This window comes from Passer domesticus, chromosome 10, assembly GCF_036417665.1.
Source record: "Passer domesticus isolate bPasDom1 chromosome 10, bPasDom1.hap1, whole genome shotgun sequence".
NCBI lineage: Eukaryota > Metazoa > Chordata > Aves > Passeriformes > Passeridae > Passer > Passer domesticus.
The window spans coordinates 37,288,155-37,309,068 of NC_087483.1; the positions used below are offsets into that span (position 1 = coordinate 37,288,155).

General features: G+C 38.4%; 1 protein-coding gene across 1 annotated transcript in view; it reads left to right on the forward strand.

Moving 5' to 3' along the window:
* The window catches only part of THSD7B (thrombospondin type 1 domain containing 7B), a 490,174-nt gene that overhangs the window by 55,943 nt on the left and 413,317 nt on the right, over positions 1-20,914 (forward strand). The window contains exons 3-4 of the mRNA XM_064435254.1: positions 306-380; positions 8,709-8,819. The gene's annotated coding sequence lies outside the window, so the exon portion shown is untranslated. The remainder of the gene's footprint in view (positions 1-305; positions 381-8,708; positions 8,820-20,914) is intronic.

Here is a 20,914-nt window from a genome sequence, read left to right on the forward strand (position 1 = left end):
TCTGTATCAGCTTTTCAGAGCGGTGATGTGGTCAGCTGGGAAAGGAGTGTGGAGCCAGGCACAGCCTGGGTCCTGCTGTTGTTCCCAAGGTGGAGAAATCACCTTGATGGCAACAGGTTTTTATTGTGGAATGAAAGCTGCTTCAGGTTAAACAGTGAAGAGAGTGAGGACAGCAAAGAGGAAAGATGAAGAATAAGTTCAGAAGAAGCAAATAAATAGGAACAGAGGCAGTGAGGTCACTGAGGGACAAGAACATGAAAAGATGGTGACAGATGAAGTTGATAGTCCCTCTTTTTTATTTTCAGTTGTCACAAAACCATAGAAAAACAACCTCATCCTGGTGCATGAGAAGAGGTGAAGATCTCTCAGTCAAAGAGCAGGTCTGTTTGAATTGCTGCAGCCTGAGCAGAATGACAAATGAAAATGGAGACAAAAATGGGGGCCTTAGGGGAAATTTGTCCTAGCTCAGTACAGACAGGGATAGCACCAGAGTTGCACAGACTTATTTATCATCCAAGGGAAAAAGACAGGAGAAACTGGAGAAAATAATGGACTTACTTACACTTTATTTCTGTGAGAAATACTTTAAATACAAATAGGCAGACACAAAGTTCTTTAATAATACATGTTGGTGCCTTTGTGCTTGTGTCTACTCTAAAAAGAAAGGAATGCAATGCGTGTGAAAGTGTAAGATTGGCAGTTTTCAAGAAAAGTAAACCTGTTCTATTCCAAGTGCCAGGGAAGCATGACCAGTAGAATTCAAATATGGATAATGTTATAATTTCCCTCTCTTGCTGTTAAATAGCAAATCTCTTTATCTGTTTGCAACCATGTTATTATTCAAACATTTAAAATCTATTTTTACATCTAACAAATTGCAATTTTCTTTCTATTATTATTAAGCAGGAAACCTTTGTAAGTTATTCCTGTGATTTCTTGCTTGATATGGAAGAACATGTACACACATTCTCTGCCCTTTGCACTGTGCAATGTTGTGGAGGGCACAAGTCTCCTTTTAGTTGTACAGGGGACAATTTGTAGCGTATTCCCTTCTGAACCACATGACAAAGGACCAAAATAATCACCACAACAACTCACAAAATAGCATTTTATCTGCTCTGATTGCAGGATTTCCATAAATGGAAGGCTTTATTTTTTGTAAATCAGTGCTATAATAGCCCCGAGAGTCCCACCAGTTTCATTGCTAACCATGAGTACCTACCTACAGAGTAAAAAGAGTTATTTAGTTCTTTCCTTGCAGTAGTCAATGGAGTGTCACTCAGGTCGAAGTGTAAGATGGGGCCACTTGTCCATTAGGAAGTGGAATGAAACCACTAATTCATTTTATGTAGACTACAAACCAGCTGCCAGACAGTAATAATTTTCAGTCAGAGCTGACCTGGGGTAGATTTAACAAGTGACCTAGAAATGAAAAGCTGGGTAGGCAACTGCAAATCCCCTGAGTTGTTTGGAAAGGCATGCCTCTAAAAGATTTAGAAATGTATAATTTAGTAAGGGACAGACAGTGTGTTTTAATTAATATGCTTGTATTTTTCTAGGTTGGATTTTCTTTTCCAGTTTACTTGATACTTTAATTTATGTCAGTAAAGAATGGGTGTAAAATATTATTTCCTAAGAATAGTTACATTTTGTATCGACTTTACATGTAATTAAATTAACCCATGAACAGGAAAGTAATACAGAATCAAATTCCTGCTGGGGAGATTTGCATTTATGAAAATGAATGACAATGCTGTGAGTAAATGCAGTGCATTTTGAAATCACTAAAACATTTCTTTGGTTGTGCCTGTCAGGGGAGGTACCCAGGAATGAGTAATGAGACTCTTCAGAGCAGGGGCCTTGGCAGAAAAAGCTGACACTGTTGGTTCTGAACAAACATGAATAACAGGGGGGCAAATTATAAAATAATGAATGGCCTAGAGAAAACAGAGGAGGAGCTTATTGTCTTCTAATTTTACAAGGCTAAAATAAGGGGACAGTCAATGAACTTAATATAGATGTGACCTATTGCTCTTTGGCTGAGGAAGTCACACAGCTGGGGTGCCTGAGAGCCAGTGGCAGAGGGAGGTCACTGCCCTGGCGTGTTGGGAGCACTGCTGTGATTTTCAGATTGCTGAACCTGAAAGTGGACAGGGACTCCAGAAAGGAGATGCTTATTAGGATATTATATCTATCCAGAGCTGTTCCAATCTGTAATACCTGCTCCCACAGTAATATGTTTCAGGCAGAAAAAGGATAGATGGCTACTCACTTTTTTTTTCTTGGTAGGATTAATGTTGTGCATTTTAGTTCCCTAAAACTTAGTCCCTAAGTTGGTTCATTGTGGAACTGGAGCCCATACAAGGGAAACGGTGGGATTATATTGCTAGGATCAAGACTGACGTTAGTGGGGCATTAGATCTTCTTACCACTAATGTGAAAATGCATTTTGAGAGATCCATGGAAAATATAATGGCTGGCATGAGGGCAAAAAGCAAACCATTTATCAGCTGGGTGTTGGGGGCGGGGGGGTGGTTGCATTTTCTCCTGCTGGCCACTGACAAATGAAGGTAATATGTGCTAGGGCCTAATGCATTGTAGAAATTCCCATATTTCTATTGACATAAACCACAACATTTTAATTTACCCGGGGAGAAGCTACGCTCCAGTCCTTGCTACATGGAACTTGTCAGTTGAGGCTCCAGGGTTTTGATAATGGCTCTACTTTTCATGTGCTGGATGACTCCAGGCAAACCATTTCCCTGCCACTGCAGCAGCTTAATGCTTTTTGAAAAGAAGATAACACATTGTGTACTGGACTCCAAGAAAACCTTGAATGCTAGATGACCTCATAGCATGTTGACTGAGTTAGGAAACATGCATGATAAGTTAATGCTTCTTTAGTTAGTTAGGCTGTTGGGGTTTTTTTGGAGGAAGAAAGCCCAAAAGCAACCAAAAAGCCAATCACATTTGGGGTTGATCTGTTGGTAAAGGTGATCTCAAGTTACCTTACATTAACTGTGGCAATACTGTGCCTAAGAAGAGGAAACACTACAAGTGTGGTCTGCCTGTCACAGTCACAAAATCACCTTATAGCTCCTCAGTTTATGACAGGGCATGAGTCCCCAAAGGCTAACCATGCCCACCTTCCACCTCTGCTAAATCAAGGTGCTCTGTTGTCTTATTCTATGTCTGTCATTGTACTATTCTACTAATTTCCTGAAACTGCAAGATCTACAAAGTATTTTTCTTTTACTTCCAGCCAGCAAGAAAGTTTTAGCCATATTTTGGGCTGTTTGATGGAAATATTGAGCTTTGCAGTTTTCCCCATAGATGGTGAGGTGGCTGACCTCTATTGAAAGAGTTTGTGGGATAGATGCTAAGCCATTTTTGTCTCTGCACACCTAAATTTTGCTCTTGATGTTGACAGTTTCATAGTTCCAGTAGGATAGAGCTGTCATCAAGGGAAGTTGAGATCACACAGCATGAAATGGTTCCTCATTTAAACGACACTGAAGGAGAGCTTGGACAAGGAGAACAAATAATTTAACCTAACTGAAAGTCCCAATGAGAGCAATGGGGAGGACTGAACATGCACATGATGATGGACTTCCAGTGGTTTGCACTGGTTTGAAGGTTTAGTGAAATATCCTTCTAAACATTGATTATACCTGCAGACACAGAAAATTGGACTTCTCAGCCATTAGTCTGTGAATATCTATAGTAAATTTCCAAAGAATTGATGAAGAGCAGTTCTTTTTCTGATCAAGGTAGGAAAGGTTTTACCAACTAGGACAAACCTCACATTTCACTTCTATTATGGTTTTATCTCCGCAATCCAAATAGAAATGTCTGTATTTGAGGTTAGGAGAAATGTTTGCCTGGAATAAGTTATCAAGCCAGGAGGCAAATAAATTTGTGGCTTAGACAGAAATTCCCTGTTTTGTAGTAGACATCCAAACTGAATGACTTCAGAGTTAATAGTGCATATCTATGGTTGTCTGCAGAGGGAGTTGCCTATAGCTGATATGGGAAACATTCTGAGGTTTCTCATGAAAAAGAAACATGGGTATTTCCTCAAAAATATAAACAAATTACAAAACAAAGAGGACCAACACACAGAGCAGAGCTAACATGAAAAGCAATGAATTCAGAATACAGATCAACAAACTGGACCCTGGATTAACATCTCTTCTCTTAAACCTTGAAAATTAAGCAACATCAAAACAATGACTGCTGATAACCCCCTCAAATAAGGCTTAAATTCCTGCAGTGATTCCTTTGCTGAAGGAGCTGCTTTGTGTAACAATGAGCCCTATACAAAGGCTCCCTGGGGCAGGAAGATAGGCAGGATGCAGGCTTGAAACTTTGCTGGCCCAGTCAAGACTTTTTATAGCCTTGGGCTACACAGCACCAATTAATTTGGAGAACTGTTTAACTGACTTTTAGTTGTACAATGTTCCTCTCTCTGCATTTAACTGAAAGCTCTTGGTTACACCAGTTGGCATCATTGTAGTGCTTCTAAAATAACTAGAAAGCTGAAATCAGTGAATTAGTGTTGCAGATACAAGAGTGGGTGAACAGAATGAAAACAAAGAAGTGAAATTGAGTTTTTGAGTAATTTTCCTTTTCCTTTTGCTGCAGTTGGCATGATTTCCTTGCAAAGCAATGGCCAGTGGCACTGACTACTCAACTGGAGCTCCACAATAAAAGCCCCTGTTCCTCCCCTTGTTCCTCTCCCTCAGCCCTCCACCCTCAAAAATCCCCTCCTGAACTTCATTCTGAAAGCAGAAGGAGCTACACACGTTCTTAACATCCAGTAATTACTAAATACATCTCTGTTGTCAAATTAATTTTTGTATAGAACTGAGACCCACTGAAGTTTTCTTTTGTTTGTGATGTTGCCGTGTTTGTATCTCTCAGAGGTCTGTAAGAACATGATAAATTATAATTTATAAGCACATTTTCATTACTTCATTGGAACCATTTCCTGAACACTCTGCAGCTAAGGATACAGTACATGACCACTCAGGAGGGATGGCTCAGATCTTGGATTTCTAACTTAAGAGTTTGTAACTCAAACTGAAAATGAGAGAGCAAAGTTAAATGGAAAAAAAATTTGCATAATCTTACAAGAACATAGACAATACATTGAATTTTTAAAACATATTAACTAATATTTCTGATCTTTAGCAAAATTTTGTGTTGCTAAAAGGAGGTGTGTTGTGTTTTTGAGAGTAGAAATTTGAAAGGAAAAGAAAGCTGCAGTGATCAGGTTCTACTCGCCTTCCCTTAATTGCAGACCCACCTAAAAATAAAGCCTTAGCGTGGTGTCACACGAGAGGAGAAAATGCCATCCACCTGCCACAGATGGCACCCTGGTCTGTGGTTCATGGTGAGCCTCTTCTGTTCATTGACAAAACCAAAAGGCAGTTGGTGACATCAATTGATCTGAAACCTCCTGCACACTGGCACTTTTTCTGCTTCTTACCTCAAGGCTTTTCTGTGTTTGGTTTCAGCTGTTAGTGGAAACTGATTTGGACTTATTGCTTGAGCTGAATATTTCTTGGTGTAATTTTTATTAAAGACTATTTTTCCCCCTCTTGAACAGTAGTAGAAACAAATATAGTACAATCAGTTTTCTGTCAGAGAAGTCTTTGTTATAATAATATTTTCTCTTCAGAAATCTGCTGGCTTTTTTGTCTTACCTGTGTTTTTCCAAGGCAGAAGAGGGACCTAGTAAAAACCAAACTGCTTCCTTATAGGAACACATCCAGCTCAGTCTTCTCATAATCTGTGAGATACTGCCCCAGAAATCTGAACATCGTACATAAGTAGAGACAGTGAGAACAAAAAGACAGCAGTTCGAGTAATTTTTATGGCATGGTGCCCTCCTTTATGTGACTACATTGATTAGAAGGAAGTAACTCAGTTTTAGAGAGCTTGAATTACATGTCCATGCACACTTAAAAACAGATTTGGTGAGACTACTAGCACAGTATACAACCAATGCATTTTTTTTTTCTCTCAAATAATATGCATTAATAAAGAATGAAATGTATTTCTTTTGTATCAAGAAAATTTTAAATACTGAAGTGTAGAGCTGTTTGAGCTGCAGGCAGCACAGGGAAAGGTGTCCAATAATTATAGAAGCAGGTAAGAGATTTCAGATCTTGCAGGCCTAACATGTCAGAACTCTGAATAAGAACCTACATTCCAACAACATTTCCTATTGCAAGATTTCCAAGATTTTGATGAGAGCTCAGAACAAAAGCTGCTCTGTTCCTCCTGGGGTTTGTGTCAACCAGTTGTCTTATTATTCCTGATACTTTGCCAATTATATTGTACGCTTGGAGAAAGGGATGAAAAAGCAGCTTTTCTCCTTTAAAGAGATTTAAACTTCAAAATCTTGTTACTGTGACTCTGAGCTGCAGAAGGCTGCCTGAAATGCCAGCTATGGAGTAGAGCAGAGGCACTGCTGGCAGCATTTTTACAAGGTTCCACATAATGGCATTTCTGTGTGATGACCTTAAGGTTATACATGTTTCCATAAATTATAGATTTAAAATTTTCTATGGGTAGGAATTGTAGTACAATAGATGGGATTAGAAACAAATCCAGCATGACAAGCAATCTTTATTTTCTAGATTTCTTCCATTTGCTATCATTTTGAATGCTTGGATTTACAGATTTATAATTATTTTAAACATTAATGCAAATATATTTATTTTGTTAGGCTCAGCTGCCTTAAACATTAAAGCAACATAAAGAGGCACAGTCTTCTATGCATTAACTGTGCTTTAAGGAAATGTGCTTATATACTTGTATCTTTGGAATAGCTTTGTCTTAGTAGAAACTCATTATTTGTACTTGCATTGTACTGTGTGTATAGATAACCTTTAACACAGGTTTTGCAGTGCCACAGAATAATTTTGGTTTTAGACCTGCTTACAGCTCTTAATCTGCATTTAAAAATTTCATTTCTAGTATTTTTTGTAAGATATTTTTGTAGTCATTAACTAATTTTCACTTAATCAAGCCTTCTATTTTAAAAGACTTAGGGAATAAAACCCCATCGATTTCTTCAATTTTTAAAATCAGTGTTTTAAGCCCCTTCTGGTAGCTTTACTAAGATAAAATTACCACTGAACATGATCAATGCAAAGTGAGTAATTTTGAATTTAGCTATATTTTCTTAACTAAAACCATCAGAACTGCATTTATTATTAATGCTACTAGTCTTGTCTTATAAGATCACAATCTGCAACAAAAATTATATTTCAAAAGTTCAAATCCATGCATATCATAGTCTGAACCAGCCACAGCTGGAGAAATTTTGAGTCATTTGGATCTGATGTGAGAAAGTAATTCTCAAATTTTCTGCATTGGGCATTTAAAATAGTTAATAATACATGAAGTATATGAAGTATTTTTCAATGAGAAAGCTATCAAATACAACAAAAGAACTTTCAGTCAGCTCATGAGAATTTTAAATATTTTGATGCTAATGCTGTCCAGAATGAAATGAAAAGAAATGAAACTGAAAGCTGGGTCGTGGGAGAAAAAGTGATGTGGAGTCAGATCTCTTTTTCCCAGGACTTAAACCAAAACCACACCAAAGTATGGAGCTATGAAGGAAAGTCCTTTGCACCAGGAAAAGTCCTGTGGGTAGCAGGAGGTTGAACAGTAGCAGGAGAGAGGAGCAGTAACAGAGCTGCAAATACAGCACTGATCAAAGATACCTTTGAATCTGTTTGTTATTTTAGGGCAATTTTTTCAATAGGAATTGGTTATTTGACACATATTTTTTCTTGATATCTAAATTTATGTTTTTATTTATACCTACCTGCAGCCTCTTTTCCTAGTAGAAACTGTGTTCTTTTATAGCGCAGATTTTCTATGCAGCGCAGAGCAAGATCACTTTTAATTAAGGAGACAGATTCTGACAACTATACAAATGATTATTTTACTGTCTGGTATACCAAATACCCATAAGGATCAACAAAAAGGAAACAAATCCTAGTGGGCTGCCCCACCAGTAGTCACAAGGTTGGTGGCAAAATCACATATATGAGACCGTAGAGATATTAGAAGAATTTTAAGGATAGCTGAAGTTTTGATATGCTTTTCAAATTTTTACACTGTTATATAAAATACTAGAAGGAAGCAAAGAAATTGGTTTAGTGCTGCAATAAATTAACCTAAAAGAAAGACTTAGAGGCCGTGGGTCTGAATAATGATATTGGTATTAATGACACAGGAAGGCAGCATTCCTTGTGTAGCACTGCAAGTTTATAAAATTGAAATGTCATGCTTGTGCTGTATTTCATAAATGGGAGATAAATGGGACTACATGTCATGAAATACGAGGGACTAACAGAATCTGGTACAAGCACTTTGTGAAATTATAAAGGTTAAAAAATGTTATCACAGTAGAGAATCTCCATCATCAAATCTAGGGAAAATGAGGTCTTTGCAGAGTTAATTTCATCATATTGGCCTTTTTTTCATACACTACTTAAAATGTGTTGTTGAGGACTAGCAGAGGGCATGCTGCAGGAAGAAGATCAAAGGGAAAGGTTTGTCTTTGAGACCTTATCCAGTGGAGAAAGAGTGTGTTAATAGTATTGAACAGTATTAAAATGCAGCATTTTATTTGTAGATATCCCAATGCTCTGACTCAGAGAACCATTATCTCTGTTTTACAGGTGGTGAGATGGGGACACAGAGAGTTATCTACCAGGGCCACACTGAAGGTTATGAAGGCAGGAGCAGAACTGACTAGATCTCTTTAACTCTGTCTCAGGACAGCACAACAGGTATGGATTTGTATATTCTTAAGCATCTACACTCACCATCATACCTGACTCTCTCAGAAACAAGTTCAAATATCTCTTGATTGCACAGCAATGCTCCCTTTCTGCTGTAAATTTTGATAGCATTAATTATATTGGTGCCATTTACTGCAGACAATTTTGCTGAAGCAATAAGCCAGGTTGCCATTCCATCAAGTCTAATAGGAGTCTTTAGGGGAATGCTGGTGTGGGGTCAAGTAAGCCTCCTCCTTCTCCTCCTCCTCTTTTTGTTATTATTATAGTTACTCCTTGTTTGGGTAGTGTCTGCAATGTTCTGGGCAATTTCCCAACATAAAAGAAGGCAATATTTCCTTCCCTAAGAGGTTACATGATAAAAAAACAGACAAAAAGATAAAGAGTAGAAAAGGTCAGAATAGAAGCCATTAGTGGTTTAGCATCTTGTCACGTTTAGTGAGTTTACTGTGTCACTGAATAATCTCCAAGAATCCCTGTCTGGCCATGCTCAACCTAAAAGAAGGCTCTTCCCATTTTTACTAGTTTGACCTGTTTGTGTGTAGATGACTGTTGCCCACTCTCAAGAAAGTAAATTTTCTGCTCCAGCTGTTGATTTGAGAGGGCACCATGAAAAACCTAACGTTTAAATAGAATTTAGGCATAGAGCTCCTACTATTGTAAACCACTCTGCACAGAACTTCTATAATCTGTACATGCTGGCTGATTTTTTAGTGTGTGAATGGGGCTATTGTACTAAAAATACAAATCAGTACACAGGGGCAAAGCTGCACACACAAGCAATTGGTAATAATCCAGCTGATAATAACATTACAAAAGAAGAACACATTAAGAAGCCAAATGTTACAGCACAGTAACAGGACAGATTGTCTAAGGCTTTTAAGTCCCCAATTCAAATCAAGTTTAGGTCTGTATCTACCAAATGTTACTCTTTGATTGTTTTTCAAAGGCCTATAATAAAGACATTTCCCTGTCTTAATTTGTGTGCTTACAGCATGAAAATTATGACTGCAATAAAAATCTTGTTTTAGCAGACTTCACAGATGACCTTAATTTACTTTTGACAGTGTGAGGACACTTGGAAGCTCTTCATAAGTTCTTTCTGGGAATTCCACCTGCATAGAGACCTCAACAGATGGGTTACCATCCTTACAAGGACTATGCTTAAATTTAAAAAATGTGTGTTAATAAAATGCAAGCATCAGAACAGGGCTGAAAACAGTGATTACACTTCTGAGCTTGATGGTTGTTGAAATTCAGAACTTGGCCAATTATTTTGATACTATTAATGAATAGAGTTTTGTCTAGGGTGATATTATTTATCCATATTGCCTGTCCAATGTACACATTAAACCACTTGACAATGGTATAAGTAACTTAATAAGAGCAACCTATTCTTCCCACATTATTCTATTGCTGTATCTTTAGCTGCCATAAAAGATGCACTTTTTCATCTTGCAACACACATTAAAAGACAGATAAAAAACTGAAACAGCACAAAATAAACCTCAGAAAGGAACAGGATGCTTATCATCACAATAATGCTGAGATAAAATCTAACGAACAAGAAAGATGGGAACAGGGCAAAAAGATCTTCCTAATTGCTTTATAAGTAGAGTTAGCAAAAGATACCTGAAAAAATATACATATTAAAATCTCCAATTCCAGGTTAAAAATACGTAATGTTTTAAAACAATCAGATAAGAAAAATGCTAAAGAAAAGTTAAGAGGAGAGTGACAACATTTTCATTATGAGTTTTTTCCTTGGATCATATTTCTCATGTAAACTAAGTATTTGTAGAGTTGAAATACATCTTGCAAAATTAGTGTTCTGCTGAAATTAGTTTTATTTTAACTGTTCTTTCTTATACATTAGCATCTGTGAAGACTGAGGATTTCTACACTGAAAAAAATGATTTTTTAAAAAAAATATTGTAATTACTTGCAACAGACTGCCAAGTTTTTGTAGTATCTTGCTTGTTACTCAGTTATTGATAAATTCCCTTTTTTAGGCTAATGTCTAATGGTGAAGTTTCACAAACAATTTATGCAAGGGTTAACTGTAGATTGTCACACAAAGGGGTGTTTTCAACTCTTTGGAAACTGGCTGAAAACGAAGTATTTTCAGTGTTAGTTTTCAGTAGGATCAGTGAGCTGATCTTGTTTATCCTTTGGCTGTATGATCTCTAGAGCCCACACAAGGGAAGTGGTGGGAACACGCAGCTGGAGATAAAAGGAAGTTGGATTGCCCTGTTCAGGAGCAGTGCAGTCTTAGACCAGCTTAAATTGACTGTGAAATCTCACTTTTAGTAGAGAGGGAATTTTGCTGATTTACAGAGCGAGGACATTGGCACTGATGTCTGATTTCTGTCTTACATGGGTTTAAATTAGCACTAACTTTATTCAAGTGAGTCGGCTTAAAATATTAGGGAAGTGCTAGGAATGTTTTTTAAATTAGGGAAATTGTTATACCCATCAAAAGAAACAAGTTCATTTCTTCAGTAGTATATAAAAAAGCTTTTTATATATTCTATTTGAGCCTTTACAGGTTTCCCATTTATGCACAGGTTCTAATGGGACTGTGGGATCAGCCCAGGCTGACTTCTCCCTTAATAAATTTACTTAAAAAGTTAAAAATCCAAACATGGCAATGTATGTAGCAGCTTTCCCAGTGCCAGGCTGTGGCTCTATCAAAATAAATCTTCTCTTATGCTGGGTGTCTCCTTGCCTTGGAAATTGGTGGTTGGAGGTGAACATTTCTGTATTTTTGTTTCAGTGGATAGGATTTACTGACTTGCTCTCACTGAGAGCCCTTAGGTGCCCTATGGCACAAGACCCCATTTCAGCCCCCAGTGCCATCAGTCCTCGCACCAGTGAGATGCCACAGCCCTGCCCAGTCATGGGCATCACAGGGCCAGGTCTGCTCATGTCCCTGCCAGACCCTGGTCCTTGCCTCTGTCACCTTTGGTGGTGCCCTGGGCTGTCCCCAGCTGCCCCAGCCTGCCCCACTCCCTCGTGGGGGTGTTGTCACAGGCCCTGGCTGGTGCTGCTGTGCAGCTTTACTGTGGTAAAGCAGGCAGTGGTTTCAGCTCTTCCACTGCATCGTAAATCAATATCCATCACAGAAAAAAATGGGTATTCTGCTGGCTGTCCCTTGCTCTTTGAATTCTGCCATCTCATGCTTCTTCTAGGGAGATTTGTTTTATAGTAATTTTGCACGGAGCTAAATGTATATTTATTACACTTATTGCATGAATTATTACTGGCCAATCAATTACTATCTGATACAATTATTTTCCAGCAGAAAAGAAATTAAACTGATAAGTGGGCAATCTCTGTGGTCAGTAAAATTTAATATTTAATGACATTGAAATGTTATTACTGTGGTATTGATTTTCTTTTTAAAAGTTACAAGTGGAAGCATAATTTATGCTATTTTGATTGTGTTTCTCTTTTAACCAGAAATATTTTTTCTACTTTATCTTAGAAAAGATTTTGCACAACCTTGATATTTCTGGCTGTCTGGCTGGAGTAGTCTGAGATTTCTTTTTGTTGTTAAGTGGGGGAAAGTTCTTTGTCTGTCACTCATCTTCGAAACAGGAGCAACACTTGAGTGAGAGCTTCCCTGTCACCTTCTCCTGTCTCCTTTTGTTTATCTGACACTGTTGTGAGACATTTGGAACCCTCCAGCTCAATATAAAACATTTGTTTGGCAGGTTGGGCCTCCTCATCCTTTGATGGGTACAGCACATGTGAAGAAGAGTTGTTGGACATATCTGATCTTGTTCTATGTGCCTGAATCTATAAATTCTTCTGATTTAATAACTTAGAAAAGCTCTCCTTCCTGTCCTTGAAAAAGATCAACTCCCAACTGAAATATATACTGAAAATATTTCAGCTTCAGATCAAAGCAAAATAATATATTGCTGCTGTTTAAGCATTGTTGTTAAATACCTACTACTTCACATTTCTGCTTATTTTCTGTTTTTGTTAGTGGTCTTTGCTGGGATTTGAAGCCTGCTGAGAAATGTGCTTTGTGCTGTGCACATGCCCAGGCAATCCATTTTAGATACCACAGCAGAAACAAGGCTTTTGCTGTTTCTGTAGTTAATAGAGATTAGTTTTGAATTTATACCAAATTTATACCACATTTCCTTATCTAGAAGGATACAGAGAGAAACAAAGTAAGAAAGAGAATTTGAGATGAAAAATTCCACAGTGCATATGTGAACTTGGATATTTATTCATTTTGTGTAAGGGAAATGTCACATAAAGCTGCTCAACTATTTTAAAATGCCATCAGACTTTATTTTCAATAAAGTTTATTTAGATGCACACCTACAAGTTGAACTACTATTGTTCAGTGCACAGGAAAGTACCTATGGCCATTGTTTTGAGTAGGGAACTCAAAGCTGGCCTCTTGCGAATAATTTTTTTCTGCTCTAAGGATTTACACTTTGCCTATGCCTGTTTTTCAGGCTGCTGTGTCCTAGGCCATGCAGAGCAGCGTTTTGAGAGACTGGGGGGACACACCAGTAAATGCTCTGAGAGCTTGTTTGCACATCTGCTAGTTATTGAATTGCTCCATTTGGCCAAGTGATGGACAGGCATGTTTTTATAGTTTGAAGATGCTGGGTTCAAATCAAGCTGCCTTGGGGAAAAAGAGATATGTGATTTTCCTTAAGAATGGCAAAAGGGGCTGAGTTCCCTGTTAGCACAGCCCTGCTGTGCCACAGGAGTGCCACTACACCAGGACTCATACATGAGCTTTCTTACATCAGTTTGTAAAAAAGGGCAACAGGGTGTGGGTCTTGGAAAACTCAGGTGAGGGTGAAGTTTTCTTATCACTGAGTGGCCCAAGGCCTGCAGTGAGAAGCCCCTGCGAGTGGCCTGAGAGAGTTGTCTGCTGCACACACTGAATTTGCTGTGAAATGGGATTTGTTTTGACAGTTTCCACATTAGAGAGAGCAAAATAATATTCACTGTGTTTTTGAGATAGCACAGAAGCTGACAGCCTACCAGTGGTCTACAGTAAGTGTGTGTAAACACATGTGCATGTATAGGGATAAATAACAAACCACACTGTGTGTGCCTGCTTGAGGATAGATGATAAATCATAGTGCATGTGGTATCTGAATGTGTTTGTGTATGTGCAATAATAGTGAATTACAGCTAAGGCACTCTGCTTCTTTGTGGGAGGAAATCAAACATTTATATTCCAACAGGATACTCTGCATCGACCTAAGATACCTTTAATTACAAATCTGGAATCTACTCTCTGTGTACCTGTCAGTATTGCACTGAGACTCTCTGCAGTGCAATGTTGGTACAACATTCACCTCTGAGTTCCACGTTCTGTGCACTTCATGCATACAGATCTTTAGGATTAGAAAATCTTGGTTAGAAAGTGCTGTAAATGTCTAGGAAAAAGCTTTTTTTCCCTCCCTGAAGTGATTGTTAGTAACCTATCATCACAATTAAACACAGAGGATAATAATTATTTTCCCTTTTTAAACACTTCTAATCTCTTTGTGCCAAACCAGGTGAGGCGCAGAACATTCTCTATTAATTCTCACTGATCCAATCTGGGACACAGATAAGACATATTTGAGTGATTGTGTTAACCTTTGCTATGAAGAGGAAAGATGAGTCTCAGGAGAAGAATGAGCAAATTGAAATTGCAAATTCAGGAAACAGTATTGCAACTTCAATTACTTGAGTGAGGAAACAAATTGAAGCTCTGTCACAACTTCAGTTGCAAAATGTAAAAACACCAGACATAAGTAAAACAAAACCTGTCATTAAATCCATTTATCCATTTTGATAATGCTTTTCATTTTTTTTCCCCCGAGACTGTAGACTTCTTTATCTTATGGAGACTTGTGTGCAAGAAAGCTTTAAAGCACTGTAAATATAACAGAAGTTTTACAGAAACTGCAGTAACTCTATTAATTGCATTTATTGAAAAATACAAAGCTAGCATTTAATTGGGATAAACTAAGCTTCACTGAATAGTTACCAAGATATTTTCCAACACAGTCATTTGGTCATTTGCCTTAATATGGGCTTCAATTTGTTTCACATTTCAACCTCAGCCTGAGCTCTTGTAGCTTTAAAATGATTGCCAGCCCTTGAATATCCACTTAAAATGTTGTGTTTGGTTTTCAGAGATTAACATATCTGTATTTTCACTACAGATCAGTGTACATTCAGGTACCAGTTTATCCCACACTCCTGCCTCGTGTTTCTTTCCGTGCTATTGCATCACCAAACCCAGGTCAGTGTTGTCATAGCAAATTTAACAGTAAATAGTGGTAGTAAAGTTTCATTTGAAGAATGGGTCCATAATCTCAAAATTAGTATACAAATTTTCAGAATGGAAAATGCTACATTATCTTCAAAGTGTAGGTAGACCAAAGCCTGAGTCTGCACTTTGCACTTTGCACTGGTATTTTATTTTGCATTTACAAAATACTGATGACAAAGGAAGCTCCACTTGTTATTGTTGTAGTTTTTGCCTTTTCTTGAAGAGATTTGATATCTCTTGTGAATAAACTAGTTGCTAATAATGGTGTCATATGCTAATAACCTCTGTGTAAGCAGTAGCTATTAACAGAAATAAAGCTTTTGGAAAGCTTCTGAATTCATGAGGTTTGCACTCTTGCCAGGTGAATTAACAGTATTTTAGTAGAATTTCAAATGTTGATTTTTTTTAATACAGAAAAAAATGCCCAGCCTATTATGAAAATATGTATTCCATAAAAAGGAAGCTTTTTAAAATTCCTGTCTTTTATTTCAGTATTTTCTGTTTCAGTTTTCCTTTTGCCATGTGTTGCAATTCAAAAGAATTTATCCACATGCTCAAACAGCACTTGGTTCCACAAGACAAGCACGTGCTGAAGCCCCTTGGCTAGGGAATGGCTAAGCCCAGCCAGCCCAGACTTGAATGCCACTCTTTTAACAGGGCATGATATTTTTGAGATTCATTGTAATAAAGAAGTGAAGGGAATAAACACGAGAAGTTGGAAAGCAAAAAAAAAAACTGAACCAGATTAAAAAGGAACTTCAGACAAAAAGTCATCTGAGCAAGGTTTGTGGAAAACACCAATGTTGTTTGTGTGGTGAAGTGTTAGATCAGCTGTGAGCTCTTGCAGATGTTTGACAATGCAGAGTTTACCTTCTGTGTCTGCAGGCTCCAGCCCCTGAGTTCTGCAGAAGTATCTTCTGTAGGATATATAGGGTGCAGTTGTATCAATCCTTCCTTCTCTCTAGACAAAATGGGGATGAGGGTTATTCTCAGAGGGGCAGAGGCAGAAATTACCTTTGGAGTTTTTGAGCTCAAGGCTGTGGGACAGATGGTAGCAAAGGGAGATTGGTTACAGAACACAAGGATGCAGAGGAGTCCTGAAGCTGGAACACATAGCAGGTGATTAAACAGATTACCTAGTCAGGAGTCAGGGATGAATTATAGTTCCAGATAAATTAAATGTACGTGAAATTAAATTTAAAACTTCCATTGTATCCTGCAGAGTGGAATTAGGAAAATTTGAACGTAACTGCTGCAGCCCTGGTATGGAATAAAACTCCTGTTTTCAGGGATCTGTGTAGGTCTAGTTTAGGACTCCAGCAACCACCAGTTGCTCAGATGTAAATCTCTGCATTTGCTTCAGCAGTGTTATCCCTGACTTGGAAAGCTGCAGCCCTGTTAGGTGTTAGACTTTCCTTTGCACTGGCTTATTCTGTCCCCAGCAGGGGCACTTGGCCCTGCTGTAGGCACATGCCCTCGCCTCTGTAGTGTTTGTGCAGAGATGTGGTCTCAGGAGGTAACAGCAGCAGACCAAGTGTAGCTGCTGGGGAAATCGTTGGGGAGCTCTGATGCAAACAGGATGTGATATGTTTCTGGATGTGGGCTGTCAAGGCTTTGTGTGAACCTGTGGAACACTCTAGAGCTCAGAAGTGCCAAGAGGCTGGTCCCTAGAGAAGTAAAACTTGCTTTACCACAGCGTGTCAGAGGAGGAGAAAAAAAGTGCCTAACAGGCACTTCAGCAGTATTCTGGGAGTTGAAAAGGGAATTAAATCAAGGTTTAGGAAACCAAAGAATAAAGATATCAAAACCCAGGGCTTTTGAATGCCTACTTAAGAGAACCTGAGGGAGTTAGGCATCCTGTCAGTGTTCAGCTTATAGTGGACATATAGTGTTTATGAAAATGTATGCAGATAGATTAGCTCTTTGGAACACTGTTGGAAAATTGTCAACAATTCTTTGCTCTATTTTTCTATAAACATTTATATTATATGTTCTTTTATATTTTATGCTTCACAATGACATTTGGCTTTGCCAAATGTATCTCAGAGGAACTTCATTATTTTTGAATTGTTTGTGGTATGAGCATGAACTTTGACTTCCTGCCTTCCAATTTAGTTTGGTGTCTAGCTTTTTGCTGTCTGGGTCACTCATGTTACAGCTGGAGTTTCCTGTTTTCAAACCCATATCAGCCAACCATGTAAACCTGAGGGTCAGCTCGTTTAGAAATGATGCATGATTCCAGTCACTTGTTTACTGAAATAAATTAGATTTACGTAATGAAAGCTGTCAGGTGCTGTATCAATCTTCTGCACTAGTCAAAGTACTTCCTTATTTACAATTCTTGTTTCTTGATGTGCAACTCAGCCACTCAAAAATGCCTTATTTTACTTGGAGGACAAGTGAAAACTTCTTTCAGACAAATCTGTTATTGAATTTTGGGAGCCTGATATAAAAAGTCATTATTAATGAAAGTTAATGGTATTCTGTGTGTAAAATCTTGGGTGAGATAGTAATCAGTTTGGGTCTAATATCATGCTCTGTGTCTGCAAATTAAAATGTCCATCCGTGTATGTGTATTATCCCCTCTATCTGGCAGAGGAAGGGAGAGTGGAGGGACATCCTTGTGTACACATGATCCTGAAATCGAACACTTCCTAGAGAGAGTTTTTTTAGGAAATAGGAAATGCTGTTTCCTGACTCTAAAAAGAAACTCCACAGTTTCTATAAGGATGACTGTGGTGGGTCAGTGTGAGCTTCCCAGACTCATCTCGCCAAGAGTATGAATGCCAGTCATTTTAGAGAAAGGGATCCCACAGGGGGTCATCTAGAGATTTGTTCTCTTTGGGCAGATCTGATGGCTCTGGAAGGCAAGGCACTTTGCCTCTCTCTTGGCTGTGAGTGCTAGATTTTCTCAAAGTGTCTTTCTCATGCCATATTTTCTAAAATATCAACAGCATTGCCAAACACAAGTATAAGCCTCTCCACCCTTGCCCATCAGCAAGCCTCCAAAGCATCATGAGATTTGCTTAAGTCATGAGAATTTGAAGCTGCCATACTTATGAAGTTCTTTTTATTTGACTTCTTGTTTTTGTGTCTTGAGGATACACCCAAGTCACACTGGCCAGTGTTCCTCCTAGAGGTCACATGGTGGCCCACAATTACATCAGCTGAGGCCTGAACCAAAACATGAAGGTGCTACGTGCAATAAAATCCAAACACTGTGGCAGATGGAGTGCAGTCAAAGCTGGCTTGCTCTTTCTTTTCTGATTCAGCATGAATTCAGAATAACTTTTATTAAAACTGAAATGTGTTTATTCTGCAGCAAAAGAAAGTACATATTCATCCGGTTTGTGTTGCTTGATTAATTATGTCCCCAGAAGTGATGAGTATTAATTTAAAAACAAAAAGCATTTAGAACACTTAGGTGTTGCTTTTATTTACAATTAAGGAATCTTTGCAGAGTTCTAACAATATTAAATGGCCCTTAAGGGCACTGAAATCACATTTAACCTGCAGCAAGATAACAAGAATAATTTCAACTTATTTTCCTGTCCATTTTGGGTTTCTGATCACAGCTGAGGAGCTGTCTGTTTGATGAACATGGCCAACAAGTTTGCCTGAGCAAAATGGATACAGCTTCTTCATATCTGAGATATTCTCTGCCAGTAGAAAGAGTATTCTAGTCAGTGTACTGGTCTCTCCTGTATTTTTAAAAATCAGTTTGTTGGATAGATGATAATATGATGTGAGTTTCACCTCAGACAAATTCAGATTGTCAAAGCAAATGTCACACTAAGGGTGTGAGTAGTACTAATGGAAATAACTGGGTCACAGACAACCGTGAGAGGAATCAGAAAATTAACATTTTCTTTTACTTGACATTCATAATACATGATTGAGAGCTTTGTGCATATTTGACCAGGCCATTGTCAGCCTCAAATCTGAGTTTTATGTTTTTATATTCATAGCTTTTAAGTCCCAGCAATTTTCCTATGAGTCAATTTTGTTTGTGTGAACTTACAAGGAATTATAAAGTTGAACTTTATCTTGTAACTTCTAAAAGAAAGTGTGCTGGCAGCAGCTGGGGCTATGGCCCTGTTAACATCCTCTGTGAGTGGAAGTGGTGGTGGTTTGTTCCAGGCAGATTCAGGTATTGTGCTCATCCCTGGAGGCCCTTCCCACTGTACACTGAGCCAGATGCTTGGCGTGCTCCTTGGGAGCAAGCGTGCACACAGTGCATTAATCTGTCAAGCTTTTAATATGCAAATTTATACATATATACACACACACGCACAGAGAAACACAAAGAGAGGTGCAGGCACACATTGGTATGCACAGTGATCTTTCTTTGTTTCAGAGAAAATAAGGTCAGACAAGTGCAACATGGAGGAGAAAGCACATTCTCCTTCTCAAGGGAATTCCTTCTGTAGGCTGTGTCAGCAATGCAGAATATTCCTGCTCTAGGATGGATGAGTGAGTGTCACCACTATGATCCAGTTCTGAAGGTTCTAAGCAAGAAGCTGTCAAAAACAGCCTTTACCCCAAAGGTGTATAAAATAATTTGTACATCTTGCCAACAAACTTGTAAGCACCATATAATTAAAATAAATTGTCTCAAACTTTATTCATCATTCTGGTGGATGTCAAGTTAGGAAATGTTTAATACATTCCTGACAGCCTGTGTTTCAGGGGACATGCATTGCTATAGCTTGAATTGTTAGCATTTCCTGAGGGTCAGCACCTTCACACTCATGTTCTGCATTGTTATGATCTAGTGAGTAGGTGAGAAAGAGCAGCCTCTGGGGTGTGAGCATCCTAGAGCTGGATCACGTGGGGTGTATCTATTTTTAGGGCACTCTTTTAAGCTGTGGTGTTTCTGTCTGTACCTCAGTGCTGCAGTTTAGTCTCTGCACTACCAGGGTGCAGGAAGCAGTTTTGTGACTGATGGAAAGCAAGCATTAGGCAGAAAGCAATACTTAGGATGTGGATACAAAGTGCCTCCTCCAGAGGAATGTGCATCTTCTTTGAGGATGGTCTCCCACCAGTTTGCTTTCTGCATGTGGGATTTTGCTGGTAACAAGAACTTCACAGTGGTGATAGGACTGAGGAATTCAGGGAGGGTTACAATCCAGCTTTTAGATAGATGCTGAAGTCTTCCTAGGCCTTTGCCTTTGGATGGCCTTTTACAGAGAATTTGGTAAATGCTTGTTGGGATCAAAGGGGAGGGTCTGACAGAGTCAGGGTGGTAAGAGCTGGATAGGCCAAAATATCATTTTTTACTGGATGGGATGTGATGAGACTGTAAGTAACAGATCTATTGTATGCCAGAACAGTAAATAGGGATAGAACTGAGACCAGTGTAGCATTCAAATGGTTACTTAGGCTGACATCACTGATCAACAGATCAGGAGTCCCTCATCTGTTTGTTTGTGACATATATGGCTTTCTTCAAAGGTATTCAGCAGCATTCCTATTGGGAATAGTGTTTAGTTTAAATTAACCTTCTAACTGATTAATTACATAAAGTGTTCCTTGGTTTTCTATACTGCTGTAGAACTTGCACTGATGATAGAATAGCATCAGATTCCCTGCCTTCCCTTTAAATTTGATATTACAGTGGTCTCCCATGTAAGATAAGTTTCAGCTCTTACCTAATTAAAGCTCAAATTTATTAACTCAGACAAGACGTTAAAAAAATTGAGAGCTTCAAGCTGCAGTGATAATTCCTAATGCTTCTACCTTACACCAGTAGAAATTATATGTACTCTTAAATTCCCCT